At 29.9% G+C, this 13,172-nt stretch overlaps 2 pseudogenes; both read left to right on the top strand.

Moving 5' to 3' along the window:
* Positions 1-5,066, top strand: LOC108839096 (ankyrin repeat-containing protein At5g02620-like; annotated as a pseudogene).
* Positions 5,067-5,645: 579 nt separating this feature from the next.
* LOC108830205 (ankyrin repeat-containing protein ITN1-like) lies at positions 5,646-7,705 on the top strand (annotated as a pseudogene).
* The last annotated feature ends 5,467 nt before the right edge of the window (positions 7,706-13,172 follow it).

Below are 13,172 nucleotides of genomic sequence, written 5' to 3'. Positions count from 1 at the left end.
TTAACATAACAATATATATACTACTTGCAGTTGCAGGGTAATACTTTTTCTTACATTCGAAACAAAAAAAAGCTAGTTTTCTTGAGGAAAGATGCAGCCTATCTTCCATGCGATCCTTCAAAACGAGGTTCCAGCTTTTCTCAGTTTGGTGGAAGAGAGGGAATCATGGCTAGAGGAGAGAAACCATGAGCAACACAGCAACACGGTGTTGCACATGGCTGCAAAACATGGACGTGGAGAATTCGTCTCCAAGATCATTGAGCTCCGACCTTCCCTCTTATATTCCCTTAACGCATATGGAAACACACCATTGCATCTCGCTGCTCTCCTTGGAGACGTAGACATAGTTATGATGATGATAGAATTTGGACCGGAAGCTTGTACCGCACGGAACAACAACAACCAAACACCACTCCACTTAGCTTGCCGCAGCATTTCCATGGAGTCTGCAAGACTTGTTGCAGAAAAGACACAATCAGTCGGCCTCGATGAACTCAGTTTCACCTTATCATGTGGAATGGCTTGTAAGTTTCTAGAGTACACTTGCGTAATCTTTGTATAAACTCACGGGATCTCTATTGTGTCCGAACCAATGATCAGGTATTGCAGGGGTTATTCTGGAGAGATTTCCAGATCTAGCAAGGGAGGAAGCTTGGCCTGTCGACGGCTCGCTATCGACGCTGTTGCATCATGCATGTGATAGAGGAGACCTCGAACTGACAAGTATATTGTTAGGGCTCGATCAAAGATTAGAGGAAGCTCTTAATACCGACGGTTTATCACCTTTGCATGTAGCGGTCCTCAGAGGCACAGTGCCAATTCTGGAGGAGTTCTTGGACAAGACTCCGTTGTCTTTCTTGTCTCACACACCATCAAAAGAGACAGTTTTTCATCTGGCTGCACGAAACGAAAACATGGATGCCTTTGTTTTCATGGCAGAGCGTTTGGGCAGTAACGGCCAGTTTCTTTTGCAGCAAACAGATGAAAATGGTAACATGTGTTACATGTCGCTGCCTCCGTGGCTTGTGGTGCTCCGGTGAGCAGTTTGCTTATTGGCTGCTTTTTAGATAACAAAATTTTACTTAGTCGTACAGTATTGACTACAAAATCCCACAATATTGACTACGAAATGATACATAAAAAACAAATATGTATGGACTTATTGATTTAATTTGAATCAGAAGTCCATTAACATTTGAAAATGGAGTTTGGACTATAGGATATATCTAATCTAATTTAATCTACTACTAGGTAGAGACCTGCACCTTGTGCAGGGTGTATATATCAAAAAAATAATTTTATTCAAAAATATTTTTGTGCATAGATTGAAGAATACATTAATTAACAACATGTATAGTGCATTGTTTGAGCTCTGTGTAATGGTCCGAACTCTGCAATTATTTCGCTATTGTTGTTGAATCTTTCACTATCTAAATTATTTTATATTCAAAATAATGAAAATCTTTTTTTTCAGAAAACATTTATTGTATGTAAAGCCTAATCAAAAGCATATACAGTAGAACCTCTATAAATTAATAATGTTGGGACTTAAAATTTTATTAATTTATAAAAATTTCATTTTTTATATTTTTCTAATTTTGAATATTTTTATTTGTAAAATAAGAAAATATTTTAATTTACCGTGTATACATTATTTAAAATTTAAAAATTTGACTTGTATATTGTTTTATTATTTTCTTGGTGTATATTTTATGTTTCATAGAATTGTTATATGATTTTTGATATAATTTTAGTAAATATTAACAAAATATAATGAAATTTTAAGAAAAATAGAGGTATTTTCATAGTGAATATAAAACCAACAATATAATTTTTAGTTTATATTTATATATAGAAAATATATGTGTATTATTAATTTATGGTTTTAATGGGACTATATATTTACATGGAAGTTTTAAAAATATTATTATTTATTATTTTATCGATTTGTATCATAATTTACACCGGTCCAAGTTGGAACTAATAAATTTTATTATTTTATAGAAATTTTTAATTTATCGAGTATTAATTTATAAATGTTCTACTGTAAAAGGTTTTTAAGACTTAAATTGTTATATTTCTTTTACCAAAAAAATTGTTATATTTATATGCACACTTTTGGGATATTAAAAGATATGACACATTTAACTGTTAGAAGAGTTGATGGGTTTTTGTCCTTCTGATACAAAGAACAAATTATTACAACTCAGCGTTTCTAAATCTTGTTATCTTCAGTTTCATGGTAGTGTTTGTTTTAGTCAATCATGTTTGTCTTTTTCTGGATTCCACTGAACTTTCATATATAGACATTTTTATTTATACAGGGAGAGCATGAACAGACTTTCTAAGTTGTTGTGTAATTATTTTAAGACTGCTGATTCATGCATATATATATACTTACTTACTGTTATTGTCTTAGAAATAACTCGTGAGGCTAAAATTAAACAAATGCTTACACAAAGTAAAACTTACAGAAGTATGCAAAAAACTTCATATAAAACCCATAATACAAACTCTGAATATAATTTATGTAAGAAGCCATAATATAGTGAATCACAAATTAAAATGTAGAAAGAATACATAACTAAAACAAACACACCAGTAAGCAACCATGTTTGTTATAACGAATGAGTAAGCCGGTCATTCCACCTTCTCTTATATAGAATGTAGGAAGTATACCAAAGAATATTTTTTCAGCAAAAAAAGAAGAAAAGTATACCAAGAATTTATTTCAAATATTTATGGAATTAATACATTGATACAGCTTGTCAATCACACAAAATATGATATCGCCATAAACATATAACACATTAAGATTAGCCTTTTTAAAAATATATTGATTGTAATTGATAAGTTTGTGAAAATTTACCAAAAACTATAGTTATGATTGCCATGCACACAAAGCATTTAATTAGTTAAATACTATATATCTGATTTCCTAAATTACATAAGAAATAATGATCAGCGTTTCTTTTACAAAAAATAAAAATAAAGTAGATTTAATTGTATGTATTAGCCTATATTGAGGCTAATTGTATGTATTAGCCTACGTGAATATATTAAATCTACCCTGAGCTCAGCCAAAACATTGTACAAATATATTTTTTAGATTTTCATAATTTTTAAAATAAACTTAAAATTTTAAAATAAAGTTTTCTCGAATAAACTCATATGAACATATATGATGGAATGTGTTTTGCATATAACTTTGCAAACATTGAATGTAATGGAGTCTCGTACACATAAAGTCACATGAATCATGGTTTGTTATTAATAAATAAAAAATATTGTTGTTGAATAGTGGATGTATTAGTTGTCATAAGGAAGTATACGTATAGTAACATATGTTAATAATTGGTACTGTCAGTGGCATTCCTTGTAAATAGTCTAGTAACAGATGTCTTATTAGTTAAATGGTGTGAGAGAGTCTATGGTAATGACACCTAAGCAAAAATGGCATTTCTGTGAATATATTACACATTTAAGGTTAGTCTCCCAAATTGCTTCCCTATTAATAAGTAAGAGATATATGATATGCAATCCAATCCAACAAGATTATTAATTTATATATGGGTTGTTGGGGCTTCCAGAAAACGAAAAAAAAAACAAAAAGAAATGCTAATAAAGTTTTGCTTTGGGGTTTATTATTGGACAATTCTCTCAAATATCACTTTTTAAGTTTTTGTCTCAAAAATAATATTTAAAAAATAAAATAACTAAAATAGCATTTTTTTTTTTGAAAATTTTATTATTTTTTTTTTTTCAAAATTTGAACACATCCTCTTAGATTAATTAAGAACGAAAATTTATATAAGCTGTATATTTATCATTTAATAAAATTTATTTTGGTCATTTTTTTCCTTGTGATACAATTTTTGTGACAAAAATTTTGTTTGGTGCTATCTTGATCTTTTTCTCAATAATTTATTATTAGAGTAATTGCATTCCATGCATGTAATAATTATAATAATTGTTATTATTATGGTAAAATAGGGTTTATTAATTTTTGTGGCGTTCTTCTCACATATTCATACTGAACAATTGCAGCTTATATGTTACATAGTTCGTAAGCGTATGGTTGATAAACGCTGCAAGAACAACATCGGGTTTGCAGCTTATCAACTGATTCCTCAAGAAGCCGAAAACTTTGAGTTGTTATCAAGCTGGCTGAAGTTTGATACCGAGACTCCAGAAGAGCTGAATAGTGAAGAATACGATGGTCACTCTAGTCCATTCCAACAACAATCTCTAGGACGAGCTAAATCTTTAGGTATCCGCGGAAGATCTGATGAGGACCTGGTAATACAGTTGCTTAGGGTAATCGAAATTAACACATTTAATATAGCGACGAGAAAGAGATCAAGTAAAGAAGGGAAAGTGAAAAGAGGCCATGAGGGCTTGGAGTATGAGATGCATATAGAAGCATTACAAAATGCAAGAAATACTATTGCCATAGTGGCAGTCTTGATTGCTTCAGTTACTTATGCCGGTGGGATAAATCCTCCTGGAGGCGTCTACCAAGACGGGCCATGGAGAGGCAAATCCATTGTGGGCAGAACGACAGCATTTAAGGTCTTTGCGATATGCAACAACATTGCACTGTTCACGTCCTTGTGCATCGTTATTCTCTTAGTCAGCATTATACCTTTCAAGAGGAAACCCTTGAAGAGATTACTGGTGGTCACGCACAGGATGATGTGGGTTTCTGTAGGGTTCTTGGCAGCATCTTATATTGCGGCGTCTTGGGTGACCATACCACATTACCACGGAACACGATGGTTGCTTCCGGCCATTATTGCCGTTGGTGGTGGAGCTTTAATGGTACTCTTTTCCTATCTAGTAGTTGAGATCATCGGTCATTGGTTTAAGAAGCTGAATCGTGTGGGAGATATACCTTCCTTTGCAAGGACTTGTTCTGATTTGGCCGTCTCAGGAGTTTCAGGCTATTTCACCTATTGAAATCTTTTGGAAAAGTTGTTTATTTTAGCCACCGCGGTGTTTTTCTGTTTTTTCTTTTTGTCAAATTATCAATGTTGTTAAATAAAATTGGTCGATAGCAAAATTGTTTCCGACAATAACCATACATGGAAAAACTAATACACTCGTGTTCTATAGTTTTTGTAGCTTAGCTAAGGAGTCGGCACAAACATCACAACTTAGAAATATGAGCTATGCTAAACATTTAAATAACCATGTAAAAGTCTTAAAAATTGCTTGAAAGAATGTCAATCAGTCATCGAGTTTTCAATATTGAATATAAGCAGTCTATTTAGATTTGGATCCAGGGATATGCATTTCACTTAGACATGATATTGCTCAAATAATATCTTTCCATTTTAATGTAATTATTGGTCAAGTGCAAACCCTCTGTATCTAATAAGTTGTAACAGAACAAGTTAGTTGAGCATTTATCAATGGCAAAAAATGTTTGTCCCTTTTTTTCTCCATCTTCATGAGCCTTGCAGAAACTGCTTCCTCTGTATCTAGTAATTTGCACCCCTACGTCAAAGAAAATTCCGCATGATTTAGCTACTTCCGTGGATGAATGAGAAAGAGATAAAGAGGATCGATCCATCGGCATGTGCGGTGTGCCAGCCTCGAGTCCTCTGCCTTTTGTTTTTAAATTGTAAACGCTTTGTTAGCACATGGCGTATTGTCAAAGTCTTGTGGAGACAAAGTCAAGTAAAAATGAAAATTTAACACTGCACTAAATACTCACAACTACGTAACCACTATGAAGTCATAAATGATGCATAGTGTAAAAGAAAGACTCCGAAGCCAAAATTAAATGACAACTCTCATTGTCTACGCGAAGTCCAATATAAAAAAATAGATGCTGTAGTAAATCACTTGGATCTCCCCTCTCAGTGTAAGATTCTTGCTCTAGCTTTCTTGAGAAAAAATACATCCGATCTTCCAAGCAATCCTTCAAAATGACCTTCCAGCTTTTCTGAGTTTAGTAGAAGAGAGAGACTCGTCGCTGGAGGAGAGAACCGATGAACACCTGAACGACACGGTTTTGCACATGGCTGTGAAGCTTGGCCAAGGAGAACTCGTCTCCAAGATCATTGATCGTCGACCTTCCCTAGTTTGTTCCCTCAACGCAGACGGAAACACACCGTTGCATCTTGCTGCTCTCCTTGGAGACATAGACATAGTAATGCAAATGTTAGAGACCGGATTAGGAGCGTGTACCGCTCGAAACAACAACAATGACTCACCTCTCCACTTAGCTTAGCATTTCCATGGAGGCCGCCAAACTCATTGCGGAAAAGACAAACTCGGTTGATCTCGGTGAACTCAACTTCGCCATATCAAGTGGATCCACTTGTAAGTTTCTAGTGTACATTCATATAACCAGAACAGTCTTTTTAGCATGTGCAAAATAGGACGGTCGAATAGGTTTTGTTTATATAAAACAAAAATAGTTAATTTTTTAAAAATAGATGTATAAATTAGGGTTAAGTTTTTTTATAACTATACTTCTAAATTTCGAGTATGCAATTTCAAAAGAAAATTAAAGTTAAAACATACATATAGATTGAACTATTAACTTTAAAAATTTAAGTATTATTTTAAAAATATAGTTACAATGTTTTTAAACAAAGCTTAGAAATAATTTCGGACCATACTGCATTTAGTTTTGTATATAAAGCCATTGTCATTAGCTCACTGTTGTGTTGCGAATCTTGGGATCATTATCAGGCGTTGTAAAGATTATACTTGAGAGATTCACGGACCTAGCTAGGGAGGAAGCTTGGCCTATCCAAGGCTGCTCGCTATCATCCCTATGGTTCAGTTTTGCTTAAGTGATTCTTGTTTCTATTCTGGTTCTTTGTCATCTCACATATGCCTACTAAATACATTGCAGTTTATTCGATACATTATTGGTAAGAAGATAGTAGATATCAGCAACAAAAACAAGATGGGTTTTGCAGCTTATCACCTTCTCCCACATGATGCTCAAGACTTTGAGTTGTTATCAAGTTGGCTAAGGTTTGACACCGAGACTTCACACGAGCTGGATTTTAATGAAGTTGAAATATGCTTAGACCTCTCTAGTCCACGGAAACCATTACGTCCATTCTTGAAATCAGAGATCCGCAAAAAACTCTGATGAGGATGAGGTACTCCAGTTGCTGAAGCTAATCGGAGTAAACACATCAGAGATTGCAGAGAGAAAGAAACGCAAGGAACGCGAAGTTGAAAAAGGTCGCGAGAACTTGGAATATGACATGTATATAGAAGCATTACAAAATGCAAAAAACACGATTACTGTAGTGGCAGTTTTAATTGCTTCAGTTGCTTATGCCGGTGGGATAAACCCTCCAGGTGGCGTCTACCATGACGGGCCATGGAGAGGAAAATCCTTAGTGGGTAAAACGACAGCGTTTTAAATCTTTGCGATATGCAACAACATCGCACTTTTCACTTCCTTGGCCATCGTTATTCTTCTCGTTAGCATCATACCTTATAAGAGGAAACCCTTGAAGGGGTTACTGATGGCCACGCATAGGATGATGTGGGTTTCTGTAGGATTCATGGCCACGGCTTATGTTGCAGCATCTTGGGTGACCATACCTCATTACCATGGAACACAATGGTTGTTTCCTGCCATTGTCGTGGTTGCTGGTGGAGCTTTGGCTGTACTCTTTTCCTATCTTGTGGAGTTGAGGCCATCGTTCACTGGTTTAGTCAAAAGTAAAAAAGAACTCCATAATATATGTCGTAAATTACATATATGTGGTTAGATAGATGGGCTTAGTAAAAATAAAATAATATAATTTATATTTTTATTAAATAGAAGTATAAGTTAGGTAGAATTGTCCACAAATAGGATAAAACAATGAGTTTAATATTAATAACTACATAGTAACAGTCACATATGTATATATATATTATTAATTTGTTAAGTTTATACTCTCTCCGTTTTATTTTATTTGTCGTTCTAGGTTTGTGCACACAGATTAAGAAAATATATGATTTTATATATTTCCAAAATAAAAACACAATTACATATACACCTAACCATATTTCAATCAATAAAAAAATAAAATAGAGAATCTTTTTAATAAGTTTTGTATTGAAACTCTAAAACGATATTTATTTTGAAACGAAATTGTTTTCCTACAACGACAATTAAATCAAAACCGAGGGAGTAGTAAATAGGTCCAATGACTTTTGTATAATAATTTTTTGGTATGATTCCTTTCTAATAGTATAGATTTTGTTATTATGTAGTCAACACTTTGTTTTGTGCAGTCGAATTTTGGGATTATTCCCTTCTGATAGTATAGATTTTGCTATTATGTAGTCAACACTTTGTTTTGTGCATGTCTCTTTGGGTGACAAATGACAAGTTTCACAAACATACATCACAATACAGACCTAGATTCTTCTGTTCCTCTCTTACCTTTGGGTTTGGTTGCATTATTCTAATATGATTAACATATATATATATGACATTATAAAATATCAAAATAATGTAAATGATTTTCTAAGGAAGGTCCACTTTAATAAAAATCACACATGAAGTTGTGACTTTTGTTTTAATATAATAGATTATAAAATATTCTAATAATTATGTCAAAGTATTGAAGTGTTATCAATTAACAACACTTTCATCGGCATGTTATGTCTTCTATTTGCAGTTGTCGTATGCCACTAATGCGAGGTTGTATTTTCTTGTGATTGCATTATAAAATATCAACATTCTAATATGATTAACATATATATATATGGCAATTGATGATTATGAATAATAAATATTTGATAACAATTTTTGTATCTTAGCTCTCTTTTTGTTTAATTTTATATTATTAAAAGATATTAAACAATCACATTAACCATATAATAAAAACAAAATTGAATTTTTTTCTTATATTTTATATTTTAAATTTTTAAAAACGACTATAAATTATTAGAAATTTCAAAACCCTACTTTGAAATTTTTGTGATCAATGGCTCAATTTGTTTTGTTATAAAAAGATTCAAATGATCATAAAATTGTATAATATGGATTTTTATTTATAAATATTCAAATTATAAATTAAACTAACAAGTTAAAACAAGAAATTTGGTTGTATCAATTTAGATGTTCAGTTGAAACTCTTCAAAACTATGTGGAATACTAAGTTCAAAGTAATTTGATTTCGGAAATAATATTAAGTTGCTGGTTCAAAGTAATTTGACGCTAAAGTAAAATATTAAAAAAAATTGAATAACCTGTTTTTGTAATAATAATTCACTTGATAACTAGATTGCGATTTTTATAGGTATAAAAAGGTGATAAAAATTTTAAGCTCAAATCGATCAGGTTCATCATAAATTTAAAATAGATTTCGGTCTACAATTTCAATTACAATTACAAATGCTCAGCCCAACATATAGATGATTATATAAAAAACATAATTATATGCATATTAAAAAAATTCAAACACATATACATACTATTTAGTTCGTCAATACTATATATTTTTAATTTTTATTATATAAGTTCACCCTGCAAAGCGTAGATGTTATCCTAGTAGGTTAATACTTCGGATTAGCTAGGATACTTGAATTCTGAAACAATTTTGGGAAAACTGCCAAAACGTAACAAAAATTCTAAATGATTGTCCCTTTGGTATAATAGAATCACTAAGTTATCTTTTTAGTATAATGTTTTCATAATCCCAAAACTAACCATTGATTAATTAAATTAATCAAATAAATACACTTAAAAGTATTTAAATATAAAAACAAATTAAAAATAAAATTAATTAATTAAATTATATAAATATATATAATTTTAAATCAACATTTTAGAATACATAAATAAAATAATATATTTAATTTTTTTATATTAATATAAAAAATTGATATAAGCAATTAAATTCAAAATAATTATATAAATAAATACATTCGTAAAACAATGAGTATATTAATAAAATTTGTAACTAACATAAAAATCACACAAAAGGTTAAATATTTTTTATATAAATTGTACATTTAAATTTACAAACAGATATTTCCAAAATTTCGACTAAAAGTTTTTTATTCGATATTCAACAATAATTAGTATATGTTAACTATTTTATAAATTATTTAAATATCTTAAACTTTTTAAAAATATTTTAAATGTTTAATCATATTTGATAAATAATTTTCTACTTAAAAGTTTTAATAAGTAACACTTATATACTAATAGTTTTACGATACTTATATACTTAAATTCAATTATTACTTTTAATAAATAATGTTAATTAAAAATAAAATATTCTCATGCATAGCATGGACAATAAAATTTATATATTCCCCACGATATACACAATTTAATTTAATATAGTTCTATAAATAAATATATTAATAAAAATAAAAAAAAATACATACATAATTTTTAGTCGATATATGTTTGTAAATATATAAAAATGTTATATATATATATATATATAAACATATCAAAAATATCAAAATATAATTTGCAACTTTATAGGCAAGTACAAAGATTACAAATATTTTTAGAAATATTTTATGACCAAATATACACGTTTTAGGAAGTTAGAATATTTTAGATATTTTTAGAATATTTTCTTAACTGAAATTTCCTAAATATTTGCAAAAATCAGGTTTTTATATCCATAGAATGTACTTTGTAAACTTCGTAGAACAAAGACAAAAATCTCATAAGCAGATTCTATATCATGTAGCCGTCAGAGTAATATCTAGATTTCACATTCCGGGGTTGTAGAATACATAATAAAAATTAGAAGCTACATTCTATAGAAAAGTAGCTATCTTTATAATTAGTAGAATTCGCATTCCCCATATTTAGAATTGTAAGTAAAAATAGATTGTTTACTCTAAAAAATAGACGAACTTGTTTAATCTAGAATTCATTTTTTACTAACATGTTTTCCGTAAAAGATGAACTCTAATTTTAGTAAAACGTAATTTTTAAAATTTAATTTATCAAGTTCTTAAACCAATATATATATATATATATATATATATATATGGGTGTTTTATCAATTGTTTCTATTTTTTATAACTTTTTGATTCATAAAAGTATTTATTTTATTAACTTTTAGAATTTGAAAGGATAAAAGAGAGAAAAATGGACAAAACAATTATACCAAAAAAACAACTATGTGATTTTTTATCCGTTTTGCCAATTTCCCCAATTTATTTATTACATTTAGTGGCTAATATATCATTTATTGTTTTCGATAATTGTCTGAGACCTAGCGCATTTTCTTCATAAGTTCAATCTGTTTTTATATTCTACTTTTACTTTCTTGGAGTTGAAAACAACACAATAACTATTTAATTTATTTAACTATTTGTCTCAAAAAGATAAATAATATACAATTGGTTTTTTAACATCAATATGTCATTCTATTATTTAAACTTTAGGTGGTTTGTAAAGCAAATCAAATAAAATAACCAACAAAATATAGTTATCTATGAAAAAAATAATAGCAGTCATATCTAAAGAATCATCAATAACATTTTGTTCCCCCGGGGTGCGATGATCTCTTGTTTCCCAAAATGAGTGTTTAACTTAGCAAATCAAGGTGCTAAAGAAAACACACTTACCATATCAAAACCTTAAACCTCAAATTCTGAACTCTTTAAGTTTAACCAAATTAAACGCCTAATCAGGAAAATAATCTTTCAGATAAATATTATGTCGTCCAAAACATCTAAATGAATAGTAAACTAGATCTTGATCCGTACGACCGCACGGGTATTAATTTTCTATTTTAATTTTTATTCATTTATACAAAATGATGTATTTGTAATATTTGATCATTTTATATTGACTATGTTAGGGATGTATATTTGGATACCCACTGATTCGGTTAAAATCTATTTGGATTTGAGATTCCCGAGTTTAAAGATTTCAGCAACATTCAAATACTTATAAATTTTGGTTTCGGTTTGATTCGGGTATTTGCGGATTCGGTTCGGATACGGATAACCCGTTTGAATTATTTTAAAATTTTCAAAATTTGTATATAATTTAAATTTCTCAAAACATATAAATTTGAGTAATGTAAGCCAAAATACCTATATTAAAAATTAAAAACAGGTTGAACTTCAATATTTGGATGGAGAATAAATATATATTTTAAATATTTTTGGTGTTTGATTATTGTTTATCTACTTTATATGTTTACTTTTGACTATTTTTATATTTTCAAATAGTTTAGACAACTTTAAGTTGACAAAAAGAGACAACTTTAAAATATCATTAATTGTTGAAGAATAAAAAATAAAATACATTAATCTAACTAAAAAGACAAACATTAAAATAGGAAAAAAAAATACATTAATCTAACTGAAAAAGACAAACATTAAAATATGAAAGAAAAAGAAACACATTAATATAACTGAAAAAGACAAACATTAAAATAGGAAATTCAATTTAATTCTCAGTGGCATGCAATTGTAAATAACACTGAAAACTAAAGGATATTATATATGTGTACTTCTGTTTTAATAAGATAGAAGCTTCTGATGACAGAAGATAAAAGAACAGTAAAATCGTCTATACTTGTCAAAGAAAATAATCCAAAAGATTTTGTTTGCTCTTTTCTATTTTAGTATTTCCTCTTAAGTTTGTAGCCACTGAATACATACTCTAATTCTAAACCAGTGTAGAAGCACCGTAGCCTACTGATTAAAGTTTAAAGGCTTCTACATTTAGGTTTGGGGTTCGAACCCAGACCATGCAATTTTTTATAGATTACATGCAATCCAGGTTTCAAGTTCCGGAGAGAACGATTTATTAATGCAGATTACAGATGAAAAGCGTACAAGAGATCTTTAACATGGTGTAAGTAAATCTGGTTAGGAGATCTTCATAGGACGGTTCAGATGATGCAGTTAGACGTAGATCTTTATAAGATAAGTAGTATTATCGGTTGTTGAATCGTTTATGTAAACTTTTTCAAAATTGTAATATCATAATAAATAAGCGTTAGTTATAAAAAAAATTCTAAGCCAGTATGTACTAGAAACTCAGTAGCCAATCTGATTCAATAACTGTACACCGTGAGAACAATAACCATTTTAAAATGGTTTACTTGCATTCTAAGTCTTGAAAACACACAAGTTGGAAAAAGAAACCTGAACTTCAGCTTTTTGATGACAACGTTTGAAACCTTCTATTTCAATCCAAGCAAACT

Source organism: Raphanus sativus, chromosome 9 (genome assembly GCF_000801105.2).
Source record: "Raphanus sativus cultivar WK10039 chromosome 9, ASM80110v3, whole genome shotgun sequence".
NCBI lineage: Eukaryota > Viridiplantae > Streptophyta > Magnoliopsida > Brassicales > Brassicaceae > Raphanus > Raphanus sativus.
Note: the sequence above shows the minus strand (reverse complement) of the source record. Positions and strands in the feature narration are given on the sequence as shown.